Source organism: Lissotriton helveticus, chromosome 4_1 (genome assembly GCF_964261635.1).
Source record: "Lissotriton helveticus chromosome 4_1, aLisHel1.1, whole genome shotgun sequence".
Taxonomy (NCBI): domain Eukaryota; kingdom Metazoa; phylum Chordata; class Amphibia; order Caudata; family Salamandridae; genus Lissotriton; species Lissotriton helveticus.
The window spans coordinates 648,010,079-648,026,024 of NC_136063.1; positions in this window are offsets into that span (position 1 = coordinate 648,010,079).

Sequence of the window (15,946 nt, forward strand, 5' to 3'; positions counted from 1 at the left end):
ACTCCATGGATGAGTGGCAGACTGTGAGTGTCTGTATAGGTGTATGAGTGCATATGATAGTGTTGTAAAGATGAGTGATTGTATGTATGAATGATAGTATGGGTGAATGAGTGAAGGTGTGTGTAGACGTAGGAATCAGTGAGTGCGTATGTAGTAACTAGTATTGGTGTGTCAATGGTTTCAAAAATTATATTCTGTATTTAACACTGGGTGAAACAGAGGTTATATTAAAATGTGAGGAGATGCATTGTATTGTCACATGAATGATATCATCAGTGATGTGGTCATTGATGTCAAATGAGATGTCATCAGTGATGTCATCAGTGATGTCATTTGAGATGTCATCAGTGATGTCATCAGTGATGTCACTGACCATGTCATGAATGATGTAATATGTGACATCATCAGCAGTGGATTGCAGGTGCGCGATATATAGTTAGTGCAACTAACTATATATGGAATTTCAATGGTTTTGTGTGAGTAAAATAAGGTTTTTTAAATGCTAATTCCTAACTATATATGGTCTATAACCTATGGTTTTTTCAGTGAATATATATATATATATATATATTACCTACTGGCGGTCGCCAGTAGGTATATATAGTTAGGATTTTTTCCCTATGGGATTTTTGAAAATTCTATGTCTAATAACTTTGGCGTTTGTGGACGGAATTGGCTGAAATTTTCTGGAAAATGGAACATTTTGTTTCTGAGCAGCCCCTGGAAATTTGGGGGGGTTCGTCAAGGGGGGGCTGAGAAAAAAGGGGGGTCCCAAAACGTGTTTTTAACATTGAGTTTTCCATAGGGCGGTTGGCCTCACTTTTAGCCCGAACGGCTGAATGGATTTCCACAAAACTTGGCAAAATTGTAGGGACTGGTAGCCCGATGTGCCTTTTCTAGGTCTCAATATATGTGCTTCAGTGGATTTTGAGAAATTAACGTTCAAAAAAAGATATATATCTGTAACAGCGGACCGGGCAGCGCTCCGGTTCGCGGACTTTACGCGTAACGGAACTTCGCGTAGCGAAGCTGATTGGCTCTCCGTGTCTGTCAACATTCTAAACAGTCCGGAGCGGCCGCCATCTTGTCTCTCGGTAGGATTGAGAGACAAGAGGAGGCCAAAACAAAGGGGGAAATGACCATAAGGGGGCATAGTAGATCCTCCCTGACCCCCTAGGTTTAATGTGGAGGCTTTAAAAGGGCCCCGCGGGGCAAAAAAAAACAAAAAATGTTGTTTTTTTTGCGTGGGTAGCGCCCGGTTCGCGAACCGGGAAGCGTTCTGGGCAGCGTACTATAAGGAAAAAAGAATGATAGACTTTTCAAATACTGTATGTTAATTGATTGTCGGTTTTGTTGATTATTTTTTAATTTTTTTAATTTTTTAAGCAATTATTTATTATTGTGATTGTGTTTGAAAATTTAATAACATTTCTAACATTTAACTAGTTTATGAATTACATATAAAAATGATTAAAGACTCAAAATTTTTTTAATATTACATACAATTTTATTTTTCGGATTGTTTTTCAAAATTTAATAGAACGTCTAGCATTTGACTGTCCGATATGTCCTCTTGTTGAGTGAACATAAGTTCCCACATTTGACCGTCATCATAATGAAGTAAATGATCCACAGATTCTACACATTGAACTAATTCATGGTCCCGTGATTCATCCATGAAATCTGAGTCATCATTGTCCTCAATATCTTTTTCTGTGTTGTTCTCCAGAACAATTTCGAAGGAAACATTCTGCTCACCTTCCATTTTATTGCTGTAATTTGCATAAAAAATAAATATATCAGTAGAGATAGGGCACTGTTGGGTTTAAGTTCAGACAGGTACTTTTGAGTTTATAACAGAGAAGTAATCTATGGGCACTGTATGGTTTCAGGCGTGAAGTAGTACTATTAAAAAGTGCCTGTGAAGAAGCCTAAGTAAATTCATAATTATACCACAGAAACCTAAATCAATCCATAATTATAATAAAGAAGCCTTTCTCAATGTCTAACTCTTACAGAGGGATAGTATATAACTATCTGAAAATGTTTTCAAATTTATAAAATAATATCTCACCTTCTAAAAAGAAGTTTAAGTTGTGAGTGGAAATGATCTTGCAATGTAGTTCAGGAAGTAGTAGTCAAAATGGCTGTGTTTCTCTTCCTTTATATATATTCAGGTACATAGCCAATCAAATGTCAGGTAAAAAAAGTAGAAAATGAAAGTAACATTTTAATTGGTTGTCAATTCCAACACTTCAGATGTGTTTTGTGAAGTAATTTACCTCAGGGTATTTAGAGAGGTCTACAGGCTAAATGGTTAAATGGAATTTCAATCAAATTTGTGAAAATGGTAGGCATTGGTATGTAGTATGAGGTAATCTATATTTGGTGAAATTGTCTCCAGTCGCTTTTCTGTAAACTACTTTCCCACCTTTTTTGATGGTGCGCTTCCCAGGGAGCGACCCGGTACGCGAACTGGCGAGCGCCCCGGTTCGCGAACCTTAAGCGTTACGGGAGTCCACCATTTTGTGTTTCGGTCGAATTAAGATACAAGATGGAGGGCAAATAATGTTCAGAATGGGTAGAAGGGGGCACGGTAGACTTATCTTGACCCCCTAGGTTTTCTGAGGGTGGCTGAGGAGGCCCATATGTGAGAAAAAAAAAACATTTTTTTAAAAATTTAGCGAGGTTAGCTCCCGGTTCGCGTACCGGGTAGCGCCCCAGGGAGCGTACTTTGTTGAAAATTAGTGAAAAATGTTAGAGTAAAATAATAATTGTGAGTGATCAGATGTAGGGTAGCTCTGAGAAGAGCTTTTGGGTTTATGGTACATTTAGGTACTTATAAGTAGGTACCAATGCACAGTCTTAAATTCAGAATGAAAATTCTGTTGCCCTCATCTGAGAAGTGAACTCCATCTCCTCTGTAGATATCTTGCATGTAGTAACGCAAGTTATTGTTGTACAGGGAGCCCATTCCATGGTCTCTCATGTAAGCTGAAACAGATTTGTTTACATGCTTCCTCGACTTCTCAATTTGTGGACAAAATTGGTTTGACCACCTCCATTTCTGTCTTTGGCATATATTTGAATATACCAAGGCAGTCTGAGGAAAAAGTGCCATCAATTGCTCAAAGGTGTCCTTTAAAAGCATTTCCAGACCTACCCCAGTCAAAGTGCCCAAATCATTACCTCCACAGTGCACAATTAACAGGTCAGGTTTTGGCAAATGCATAAAGGTTTTCACCAATGGTATCAATTGGTGAAATTTTAATCCTCTGTGGCCAAACCACTTAATTTCCACATCTTGTAAATTGAGGTTAGGTAAATTCCTGTTCTCAGCATACCTCTGAGCCCAATAGATGTAACTATATCCAACAATCCAGACAGAAAACATGGTGAGAGAAGGTTCTCCTGCAGTCAGATGAAGTGTGGCAATGAAATGGCAGTTGAAAAAATAAGAGTTTAAAATGAAAAAAACTGTGGAGTTTCTGTGTTAATGAAGCAGTAACAGTGATTGGTGGATTTTGATTGCTGAAAACAGAAAGTTAGGGTGCATGGATGAGTTGTTTGAAAGATGTATTTTGAGTGGTCAAGAAAAAATCATTAAATGAAAGAATGCACTGGATATGAGGTGCACTGAGAGTTCAGAGTTCAATTGCAACATTGTTGTGTGAACTTGCAAACACCAGAGGTCTTCCAAGACGTGGTTGCCATGCAGAAAAGGCATGAAATGGCAGAGGGGGGAAGGGTTTTCATTTGAAAAAAAGTGAGGGAAGAGTTTTGATTGGGTGACATGAGAGATATGTGTGAAGAATTACAGCATTTCTGTGCTTTTGATAGCTGCAGACTCTGGAGTGCATACCTTTTGCTCTGCTGAAGACAAATTGGTGTGTTTCTGAGACTGTTTTGAAACTCAAAGTATTTGCTAAGGTGAGAAAAGATTTCTTTAATTTAGATAGAGAATAGTGTGCTTTAAGGAGAAAATTATGAAGAAAGTTGTGTTCTTCAAATGTTGCTTTGTCTCAAGTGTTTTACAAATAGATTTTGTTTCTTTGAGAAAATGTAATTGGAGAAAATGTGAAGTATTAGTACTGACAGGGTGTTATTGTGCATAGGAGCTGTGGAGTATTTTCAATTTATGACTTGAAAATCGTTTTTGAGGAAAATGAATGGTTATAATATTTATGACAAGGACATAATGGTGTATGCTTCATTATAAGGCAATTGAGTGTCTCTGATGTTATTTTTCCCATTTTAATGTAAGACCTTTCTCTGTGGAGCAAATTGCTTGTAAATATGCTCCCATCTGTGCATGGCAAATTTAGATTTTGAATGTTTGCGTTACATAGCCATGTTAAAAGTGACACAAACATGCTGCAAAGGCAATCAAAAAATGCTTTTATGTGTCTTAAGGACATTTTAAGTCATTTCTCCATGTGCAGTGTTTTGAAATTATGATTTGAAAATCGTTTTTGGGGAAAAGGAATGGTTTTTAAATTTATGACAAGGACATAATGGTGTATGCTTCTTTATAAAGCATTTCAGTGTCTCTGATGTCATTTTTCCCATATTACATTAAACGACCTTTCTCCGTGGGGCACATTCCTTGTAAATATGCTCCCACCTGTGCATGGCAAATTTAGATTTTGAATGTTTGTGTTACATAGCCATGTTAAAAGTGACCCAACCATGCTGGAAAGGCAATCAAAAAACGCTTTCATGTGTCTTAAGGACATTTTAAGTCATTTCCCCATGTGCAGTGTTTTCAAATTATGATTTGAAAATCGTTTTTGGGGAAAAGGAATGGTTTGTAAATTTATGACAAGGATATAATGGTGTATGCTTCTTTATAAGGCATTTCAGTGTCTCTGATGTCATTTTTCCCATATTACATTAAAAGACCTTTCCCCGTGGGGCACATTCCTTGTAAATATGGTCCCACCTGTGCATGGTAAATTTAGATTTTGACTGTTTGAGTTACATAGCCATGTTAAAAGTGACCCAAAAACTTGCAAAGGCTTTAAAAAAACACTTTCATGTGTCTTAAGGACATTTTAAGTCATTTCCCCGTGGGCAGTGTTTTCAAATTATGACTTGAAAATCGTTTTTGAGGTAAAGGAATGTTGTTAAAATTTATGTGCGCCATATGCCCCCAAATTTCTTTTTCAGGGGTGCAGCAGGGTGTTCTTGAGACACCCCTGCACCTTTGGAAAAATTCCTAATTTGCGATGAGCTAATTGCTAATCGCAAATTGCACCTTCATTCCTATGGGCCTCCTGGCCCATGGAAATGAATGGGTAATTTGCAATTAGCAATTTGCTCATCGCAAATTAGGAATGGTAAAGAATCGCTATTTATTCCTTAAATTTCGCTATTTAGGAAATGCAAAATAGTTTGATGATACATATGGCGGTTCATCTGTAACAAGATAAGAAGCTTAGGGATACATTTATGATGACTGGCGCAATGAAGTGGACATCACTTACTTCATTGGTAGAGCTTTACATGTATTATCTCCTCTGTATTCTTCATCAAGCGTAACTTTCATCTGCAATCCTGAGTAGGCCTCACCTTAAACAAACCTCTGGATAGGGCACACCTTATCGTCATCCTGAATTAATCATTTAAAATGCTAGGGACAGATTTATGATAGGTGTATGCCTCTTTTGCGCCACTGTGTGTCACTTTTGTGATGCAGCGGCGGTGCAAAAGATTTGCTATGAGGCGACAAAATTACAAATTGATGCATTTAGGCAGATGTGTCATGGTGTAAAAAACACTGTGCCACATGAAACTGATGCAGCAGTGATGCAAAAGATGCACCATGTTGCAAGACAGGCCTCACTTGGGGCCATATGTATGAAGCTAATTAGCATTTGCAAAGGCCGAAGTTCTGTGAATTTCGGCCTTTGCGAATGCTAATTAGACAAATGGTATGTATCAAACAAGTTTGATGCAAAATAAGGAATAGCAAAATTTGCTATTCTTTATTTTGCGATTGCACTGAAGGATTTGCAAATTTTGTGATTTCTTAAATGCAATGTATCAAGCAAAAAATATGCAAAAAATGCCATTAAGGATTTGCAAATTACCACCAACTTCTAGTTGGTGGTAATTTGCGAATTCTTTTCAAAAAGCTTTTTTTCAAAAAAACAAAAGGTGCCATATGACGCCCATACATGCCCTTAGGGCATGTATGTGCACCATATGCCCCCAAACTTCTTTTTCAGGGGCTGCAGCAGGGTGTTCTTGAGACACCCCTGCACCCTTGGAAAAATTCCTAATTTGCGATGAGCTAATTGCTAATCGCAAATTGCACCTTCATTCCTATGGGCCTCCTGGCCCATGGAAATGAATGGGTAATTTGCAATTAGCAATTTGCTCATTGCAAATTAGGAATGGTAAAGAATCGCTATTTATTCCTTAAAATTCGCTATTTAGGAAATGCAAAATAGTTTGATGATACATATGGCGGTTCATCTGTAACAAGATAAGAAGCTTAGGGATACATTTATGATGACTGGCGCAATAAAGTGGACATTACTTACTTCATTGGTAGGCCTTTACATGTATTATCTCCTCTGTATTCTTCATCAAGCGTAACTTTAATCTGCAATCCTGAGTAGGCCTCACCTTAAACAAACCTCTGGATAGGCCACACCTTATCGTCATCCTGAATTAATCATTTAAAATGCTAGGGACAGATTTATGATAGGTGTATGCCTCTTTTGCGCCACTGTGCGTCACTTTTCTGATGCAGCGGCGGTGCAAAAGATTTGCTATGAGGCGACAAAATTACAAATTGATGCATTTAGGCAGATGTGTCATGGTGTAAAAAAAACGTGCCACATGAAACCGATGCAGCAGTGATGCAAAAGATGCACCATGTTGCAAGACAGGCCTCACTTGGGGCCATATGTATCAAGCTAATTAGCATTCGCAAAGGTCAAAATTCTGTGAATTTCGGCCTTTGCGAATGCTAATCAGACAAATGGTATGTATCAAACAAGTTTGATGCAAAATAAGGAATAGCAAAAATTGCTATTCCTTATTTTGCGATTGTACTGAAGGATTTGCAAATTTTGCGATTCCTTAAATGCAATGTATCAAACAAAAAATATGCAAAAAATGCCATTAAGGATTTGCAAATTACCACCAACTTCTAGTTGGTGGTAATTTGCGAATTCTTTTCAAAAAGCTTTTTTTCCAAAAAACAAAAGGTGCCATATGACGCCCATACATGCCCTTAGGGCATGTATGTGCGCCATATGCCCCCAAATTTCTTTTTCAGGGGTGCAGCAGGGTGTTCTTGAGACACCCCTGCACCTTTGGAAAAATTCCTAATTTGCGATGAGCTAATTGCTAATCGCAAATTGCACCTTCATTCCTATGGGCCACCTGGCCCATGGAAATGAATGGGTAATTTGCAATTAGCAATTTGCTCATCGCAAATTAGGAATGGTAAAGAATTGCTATTTATCCCTTAAAATTCGCTATTTAGGAAATGCAAAATAGTTTGATGATACATATGGCGGTTCATCTCTAACAAGATAAGAAGCTTAGGGATAGATTTATGATGACTGGCGCATCACCAGGGATGTGCCAGTCATCCTGCGCTGCTGTTCCGCCACCCATGGTGTGCTGCATTTACAATGCGGCGCAGCATGGGGAAAAATGGCACAGATGCGTGACGCATCTGTGCCGTAAAGGTGGCGCATTGCTGGAGTTGTATCGCAAGTGTGATTCAGCTCCAGCAAGGCTCAGGGGTGCCCCATCTCCACAATGTTGCGTCAAGACCTATGCCTGCTTCAAGCAGGCGCAGGGTTTTGACGTAGCTTTCTCCTATCTGATTGTAAATGCGGCACACCATGAGTGGCAGAGCAGCGGTGCACGTTAACTGGTGCATGCCTGGGGATGTGCCATTTAACATAAATCTGCCCCTTTACATTTAAGTATGTGCAGGGGACACAGAGTTGGTGAGGCTTATCCAAGGTTAAGAAGAGATGAGTCCTGTTCACTGAAAAATTAGACATAGGCTTCACCTGCTCAGCATCGTTGGACATGGCTATATAATAGCTGCAAAATGTTACTCTTGTTAAACAATTTTACTATTATAATCTCTGAGATTTGTCTCTTACTCTGCAACATCTCATTGTTGTTATCTTTCTTTAAAGATAAAGACAACATCAACATGAGCGACAATCAGCAATCAGTTGATCTTGACCTCATCATTGAACTCGTAATTGAAACATCAGTGGATGTTGATCCCTTGGATGATTTAAATCCTGAGGATGAAGAAGAACGTGATGAGGATGCAGATTTGTCCGAATTATATGACATAGGATGGGAAGCTGACGTGCTTGAGCCTATGGAACTATAAACATTTATTTTAAAAATTTATAATAAATAAAAAGTAAAAATGTAAACCGTTTAATTTAAAAATAAAGACACCTTCAAAAACAGGTTATGTGTAGTGTCTTCAATAAAATATTAAAATATGCTCATAAAATTAGATCAGATTCACATATAAAATAGCACAGGTAACATGAATATAAATTCCATTTCTTTTCTGCTATTTCTGTATTCTAAATTTGCCAAGCACTAAAAAATCTTCTATGTAAAAATGTCAAGTAGTGTTTTAAGTTTTTGATTACTGTTATTGATTTACTGTTGGGTAATAGTGGTTAATAACATTTTTTATTATATTTTACCACAGATTCAACTGCAGATCATTTCAAGATTTCAGCATGCCAACCAAAGAAAGAGTGAGAAAGGCTGCAAAACGTCAAAGACAGCAGGTTAATGAAAAAAAGCAGCAGTCCTCTAACAAAAAGATTTGTCAAGTCACCAAGAAAGCACCGGGTAACAGTACAAAAACATTCATAAGAAATATTTGTAGTAAAAAAAATATTACTACAGAAAATGTTTCAGTCCAGAAAAAGAGAAGCAATTCAAACGGAAAGGAAAGGCCAATGAAAAATGTTACTGCTAGAGCAAGAGATAACTCTGTGCATGATAGTAGAAGGAAACAACAGTTTAGGGACATTCGTAAACGAATGTTCCGCAACAGGATAATTGGCAATTTGTTAAAAAATATTAAGAAAGGTCAACAGAAAGTGGTTTTTTATAAGAGAAAAAAAAAAGTTGAGAAAGTTATTGATCAGGCATTTGAAATTAAACGTAAGTTATTTATTTTGATAATCAATAGAATTAGGAAGCTAAACAAGGCAATTTATGATTTCAAAAGAAATAGTAGATGGAAGAGAATAGTTAATCGTAGTAATTTTTGTGAAGTTTTTTCTGGAGAATGGATGCATAGTTCAAGCTGTGAGGCATTTTTTAATGAGGAGAGTTATTTCCAGGATAATGATTTGGTGCATGCAGTTGACACCAGTGGTCGAGCTTATGAAGTGAAAGATGGTTGTCCAGTTGAAAAAGAAAAACTTGTGACAACAGAGGCAGAAGAGGTGTTAGGTAATGAGGTTTTAGGAAGACGTGCTAAGGGTCCTGTGTACACCTGGAAGTGTAGTAGTATTTGCAGTGTGCGACAGGATTCCATCAATTTGCTTTGTGATTTTGTACGGTCATTTAATAAGAAAAGTTTGAAGCAGAAAATGAGGTTGTTGCAAGAATTAGATCCTTGAAGAGTGAGAGAAGTGACAGGTTTGCATGGTCATTCACTGGCTTGTCTTTCCAGGAGAGTATGCCAGAGTGTTTTTCATCATTTCAGGATGCTAGCAGTGCATCATAATAAAGTGAGGAAATTAGTTAGAATGTTGTATTATGCTAAGAGTCCAGCAATTATGCTTAAACAATTATGCGCTGCTCTTTTGCATGGTTCTGAAATAGATGTGAAGAATATATGTGAAGAAATTGAGTTTTGTTACTTTGGAAGTAAAGAGGAGAATGTTGAAATTGACCAAGAAGAAGCGGGTAATGTGGAAGATAGTGTACAGGTTTCCAGTACAGATAATTTCCAGAGGGAAATTGCGACGTTTCAGGTCAAATCAAGTGAGAGGCCAAATTTCACTTGTGTGTGTTGTCGACGCACTTATTATAAGAATCAGACTAAGTTAGTGGATTTATATGCAAAAAGTGAAAGGGAAAATAATAGTGAATGGAAGGATTTCGCAACATACTTGATGGCAGAAAATTGTTTTGATTTGGGATTGGATCAACGTGTGTGTACTTATTGTTGTTGCAAATTAAATCAAAACCAGATGCCTGCTAGAGCAGTTCATAATAATCTGGAATTGGTTGAGATTCCTTCTGAATTGAAGGATTTAAATACTTATGAATCTATTTTGATTCAAAGTATCCATCCCTTTCAGGCTATTGTAAGAATGGAGCCAAAGACAGGGAAATTGCCTCCATCAGATTTACAGAGAGGATTAAAGGGAAGAGTTGTTTATTTGCCTCTAGATTTGAAGAAAAACATTAACACAATTGGAGTAGAAAAAGTGGAAGAGGAACCTCTGGTTATCTTAGTTAATGGGGTTCCGACAAAGAATAAGAAAATATGGCAAGATTTAGTGGATGTTAGGAAAGTTAAAAAGGCAACATTGTATTTGAAAAAAAATAATAAATACTATAAGAATGTATATGTTGCAGAAGAGGAAGTAAGTGAGGAAGAGGATAGCGATTTGTGTGCTGGTCAAATTGAGAAAGTAGAACCCTCTACTAGTGAAGAAATATATGAACATTATAGTGTTCATCCTTTGCATTCCAAGGAAGTTATGGGGAATGCTATTGAGTTGTTTCAAATGAAACAAGCCAAAGGGAGTCCCATTAGTGTTTGGGAGGAAAGTTTGGAAGCTCGGTGTTTCCCACAGCTTTTTCCAACAGGTCAGGGAGGAAGATATGATGAGCGACCTCATCAAATTCCTGCTTCTGAATACCGGACTTTGCGATTGTATGCAGGAGATGCTAGGTTTCGACAATGCATTCCTTATTTGTTTCATCTCCTGTTTGAAAGCGATCTGTCTGGACTGTCATATGCAGTGAACCACATCTTGAAAAGTGGTATACACATGCAAAACATCTCGGCAAGTGACTTTATGGATAAAGTCAATGTCCAAGACAGTATTTTGGATTCTCACCTGATTAATCTCATGGCGTGTCAGCGTGGTACTAATGAGTACTGGTACCGTCGTCATGGTGATTTAAAATGTATGCTGAGGAACTTAGGAACTCCCACATGGTTCCTCACTCTGAGCTGTGCCGAATATGGCTGGGAAGACTTACTTGAATTTCTACGAGAGGCAAATGCTAACGTAGAAAACATCGAATTCAAGACACCCGGAGAACTGTGCTCTTTGGATCCAGTCAATGTATGTAGGTACTTCAATCATAGATTTGAAGCTATGATGTCTTTCATCATGAATAAGAAGAATCCACCTCTTGGAGAGGTGTTGGATTTCTTCTGGAGAAAGGAGTACCAAGCAAGAGGTGCTCCTCATATACATATGTTGCTGTGGATCAAGGATGCACCTAAATTTGGAACGGATCCAGAAGACTCAGTGATGATTTTTATACAACAGTATTCTACGTGTGCTGTTCCAAACGCAAAGGAGAAGAAAAGCCTAAGAGAAAAAGTTCTGCGTTTCCAAAGCCATCGATGTGGAAAGTACTGTCGTCGTAAATTCCGAAACAAGGACAAGTTCTACACCAAATGTCGTTTCGGCTTTCCACGACCGGTGATTTCTAAAGGAAGAGTAAACAGTTTGATGTCTTCGCTGCGACATAATGTGATGAAGAAATCACCTAAAAACACATACAATTTGAAGAGGAACGAAGAGTCCAAGTACATCAACGACTACAACCCGGTGATTTTGTCCATGTGGAATGCTAACATGGATATACAGTTTGTGGCTGATAACTGTATGGCTGTGGCTCGGTATGTGACATCTTACATCACCAAAAAAGAGAAGACAGAATTGAAGGATATGTGGGAGGACATTTCCCATGAAAAGAGCCTCAGCAAGAAGTTGTACAGTTTCAGTCTGAAGATGTTGTCGCATCGAGAAATTGGAGCGTACGAATGTTCTGACCGGTTGTCTTCAGCAAGTCTCTATGCCAAGTCCAGGAGTATCGTTTGGGCGAGTCTTGGTCTTGCTGCAACGCGTAATCGAGTTCTCAAACCTGTGCGGGAAATTGAGTATTTGGCGGAAAAGGAGCCAAACAGTACCGACATTTTGAAGACCAACATGTTGGATACATATTATCTAAATCGAAGCATTCACCTCGAGAATGTTTGTCTGTATGAGGTTCTTCAAAATTACATATTCAAGAGGAACATCAAAGAAGATACTGAGAAAGGAGTGTATGCTGTAATAGGAAGTGAGGGATGTCTGGTCAAGCAAAGAAAATGCCACTTGGTAAACCATCGAAAATTGAGTGGCGAATCTCCTGAAAAAAAGGAGTTTTTCTATTTAGCACTTTTGCAACTTTTCAAGCCTTGGCGTGCAGAAGAGGAACTGCTTGGAGATTTTCTCTATTACGAAGACTCTTTCAATGCCGCCAAGGAGACCATAGAATGTCCTGCTTTTCCCAAATATGTAGAAATGTTGAATGCGGAAATTGAGCAGGAAGCAATGATTGCAGCCGAGATTGCCAGAGACAGTTCTCAGGACAGTCAGAGTTCTGCTTCATTGAGTCAGGATCCACTAGGAGGACCTGTTATCGAAAATGAAGCTGCCACGGCTATGAATGAAGTGGAAAGAGCCATGGCACATGCTCAGGAGGATGCGGTTAACTTAGAAGAGTTGGAAAGACAACTCAACGTTGAGCAGAGGAAAATATATGACGAAGTTACCATGCAAATTGATCATGGATTAAGTCATGACAAGAAAGAGTGCTCATGTACGTCGTTGAAGCCTGTCCGACTGTACGTGAGTGGAGAAGCGGGAACTGGAAAAAGTTTCCTTATTAAAGCAATTTCATGTTATTTGCAGGAAAGGACAGAGTCATCGCTGTCTTGTGTTGTCACCGCTCCAACTGGACTGGCAGCACATAACATTAAAGGGATTACTTTACATCGTTTACTGATGCTGCCAGTGGAGCATGACAACAAATTACAATATCACAAGCTATCTGGAGATGCTTGTTTTGAAGTTTCAAGAATCTTGAGGAAAATGAAACTTCTTATCATTGACGAAGTAAGCATGGTTTCCAATGTCATGCTTGCCTTTGTGCATTTGAGAATGCAAGAAGTTCTCAAAACTGAGTATGATGTGTTATTTGGTGGCAAACACATCATTGTTTTCGGAGATCTTCTGCAGCTGACACCAGTGAAAGGGCAACCTGTGTTCAAAATGCTCACGCATGAAGATACCAGGAAGTGCCTAGGCAGCATTGGCAACGTCAATATATGGTTAAACTTCAATTATGCTGAACTGCATGAAAATATGCGTCAGGCGAAGGATGAAGTTTACAAGACTATTCTACAAGATGTTAGAATTGGAAAAGTGACCGAGCATGGGAAAGAAGCTTTACATGCACGATTACTGTCAAATTTATATCCAGAACAAGATGTTGTGCCTGAGAATATTTTTCAGAAAATTACTGAGAAGAAATCTGGAATATGTTTGATGCCAACTCTTGCAGAATGTGCCAAATTCAACAACAAAATGTTGCATTTAGAAAAGCAAGAGATTGTGAAACTGGAAGCTATTGACAGAGTAGAGCATATGGGATCAACAATTATTTTGTCTGAGAATCTGAAAACAAAATTGGATTCATTAGAGAAGAGTATATCTAAAACTGCAGGTTTTGAAAAGACTCTGAATGTGTGCTTGAACTGCCGTATAATTTTAAGAAGGAATTTACATGTTGAAAGAGGTCTGGTAAATGGATCAATGGGTAATGTTGTTGATTTTGTAAAATACAGAAATAGAGATGGAATTGAATTTTTAAAAATTAAATTTGATGGCATTGAGGAAGTACAGCTAATTGGTCGTTGTTCTGCTAGATTTTTGCTTGTAAAAGACTTATATGTTCGCCGTAAGCAGTTTCCTGTTTGCTTGGCATATGCGGTGACAATCCATAAATCGAAAGGTTTAAGTGTAGACAGTGCATTGGTGAATATTGGCAGTTCTGTGTTCAAGGAGGGTATGGCATATGTGGCATTGTCACGAGTTAGAACTTTATCGGGATTGTACTTGATTGAGTGTGATGTCACAAGCATTTGTGCGGATCTAGATTGTGTTAAGGAATACAATAGGTTAAGAAGAGAGTATGCGCCACATTTGCCTCAATATCCTTTGTTTGAGAAACGTGTGGTAGGCCGGAAACGAAGAAATGTGACCAATACTGGTGAGGTTGTAGCAAAAAGACGAAAAGTCGATGAACCTGAAATTATAAGCAGAAACAAAAAGGATTCTGTTGAAGATGTTGTTGGTTTTCAATTTGAAAACAGTTCTGGTGTCAACTGCTATGCTAATGTAGTGGTTAATGTTTTGTTTTCTCTAGAAAATGTAAAAGAAGAGATTGTGGTCAATTCTGATCAAAGATTTTGCAGTTTGTTAAATTCTGTCTTAGAAAAATGTAGCACTGATAGAACAAACATAGAAAGTGTGTCTGAAATTCGAAATCTGTTAGACAGATGTTCAGGCCAAACACAATTCTCTCAAAATATTCAGCAAGATTGTCAGGAGTTTTTAATGTATATGCTTGATGTATTGCATGCTGAAGGTGTAGATGTAGATCAGCTGTTTGGGCTTTCTTATCAATGGCAGCATGACTGCGAGAACTGTAGGGTATCAAGTACTACTAGTGTAGACTCAGAAAGATTTATATATTTAACTTTGCCAGACAGTAAATCAGTCTCCTTTAATAAGCTAGTAAAAGCAGCTGATCACAACATGGAGTGTAGCCAATGTAAATCTGAAATGATGTCCACATTATTTATACGAACATATGGCCAGAATGTCATTTTAATGTTCCAACGATGTAGGCCTGATGGAACAAAATTGACAACTTTAATTAAAAATTTGGTGGCTTCGCAGTTGTCAATATCAGGAAGGACTTTTGTAACTGCAGCAATTATATATCATGACGGTCCTTCAACAACATCAGGACATTACACAGCTTATTTAAAGTCTAGAAATGGCTGGTCATTCTGCAATGATTCTGTTTTAATTTTCAAAAAAAAATTGCCGTATGACCTTAAAAACTCTTACCTGGTGTTTTTAAAACCAAAATTTTAGGGAAAGAATCTCGGGATGTGCTCTGAGGAATTTCAAGAAGTTCTAATGGCTCCTACACGATTTGGCCTTGAGGATAAGTGTAGTTCAGAGACATAACTTCTAACGATAAGACTGGACGTCATGGAGAAATAAGTACACTTTGAATGAGTTCAGAAAAACTATTTCTTTTTATAAGCTAATTGAAGCAGCCAATCAAAACATAGAGTAGAGGGAATGTAAGTCTGCAATGCTGTCTACTGTTTTACATTGCTTTGTGATTAAAAGTGATGTAGAGAATTAAATAATTGTAGTAGTCATAGAGGTAGTGTAAGTCTGCTTCATAGTAAGCAGTATCAGTGTCATAGGAAATGTAGAACATGACTGAGGAAGAAGGGGAAGATATTACTAGTCCAGGATTGTGAAAATGATCTTCAACATTTTAATTCTGAAAGTTGCGGAAATGCCAAATGACGGGATTGGCATACAAGAAATCCAAGAGTTATAAATGGCTCTGACAAGATTTGGCCTTGTGGAAACTTGTGGTAGAGAGCAAAAAGTCATTTATTGTATGTAACATGTTTTTCAAAACGATGGACGTTTTCTTTCAGAAAGTGGCGGGCTGAAAGTAATAACAGCACAACAGAGTGTAAGCTGTTCATAGGACATCTTTTGACGTCATGGAAAGTAAGTTAACTTTAAGGAGTTCTGAATTCTGATTTGTTATGTTGTATGGGTTTTTTAAACACAATCATTTTGATTGT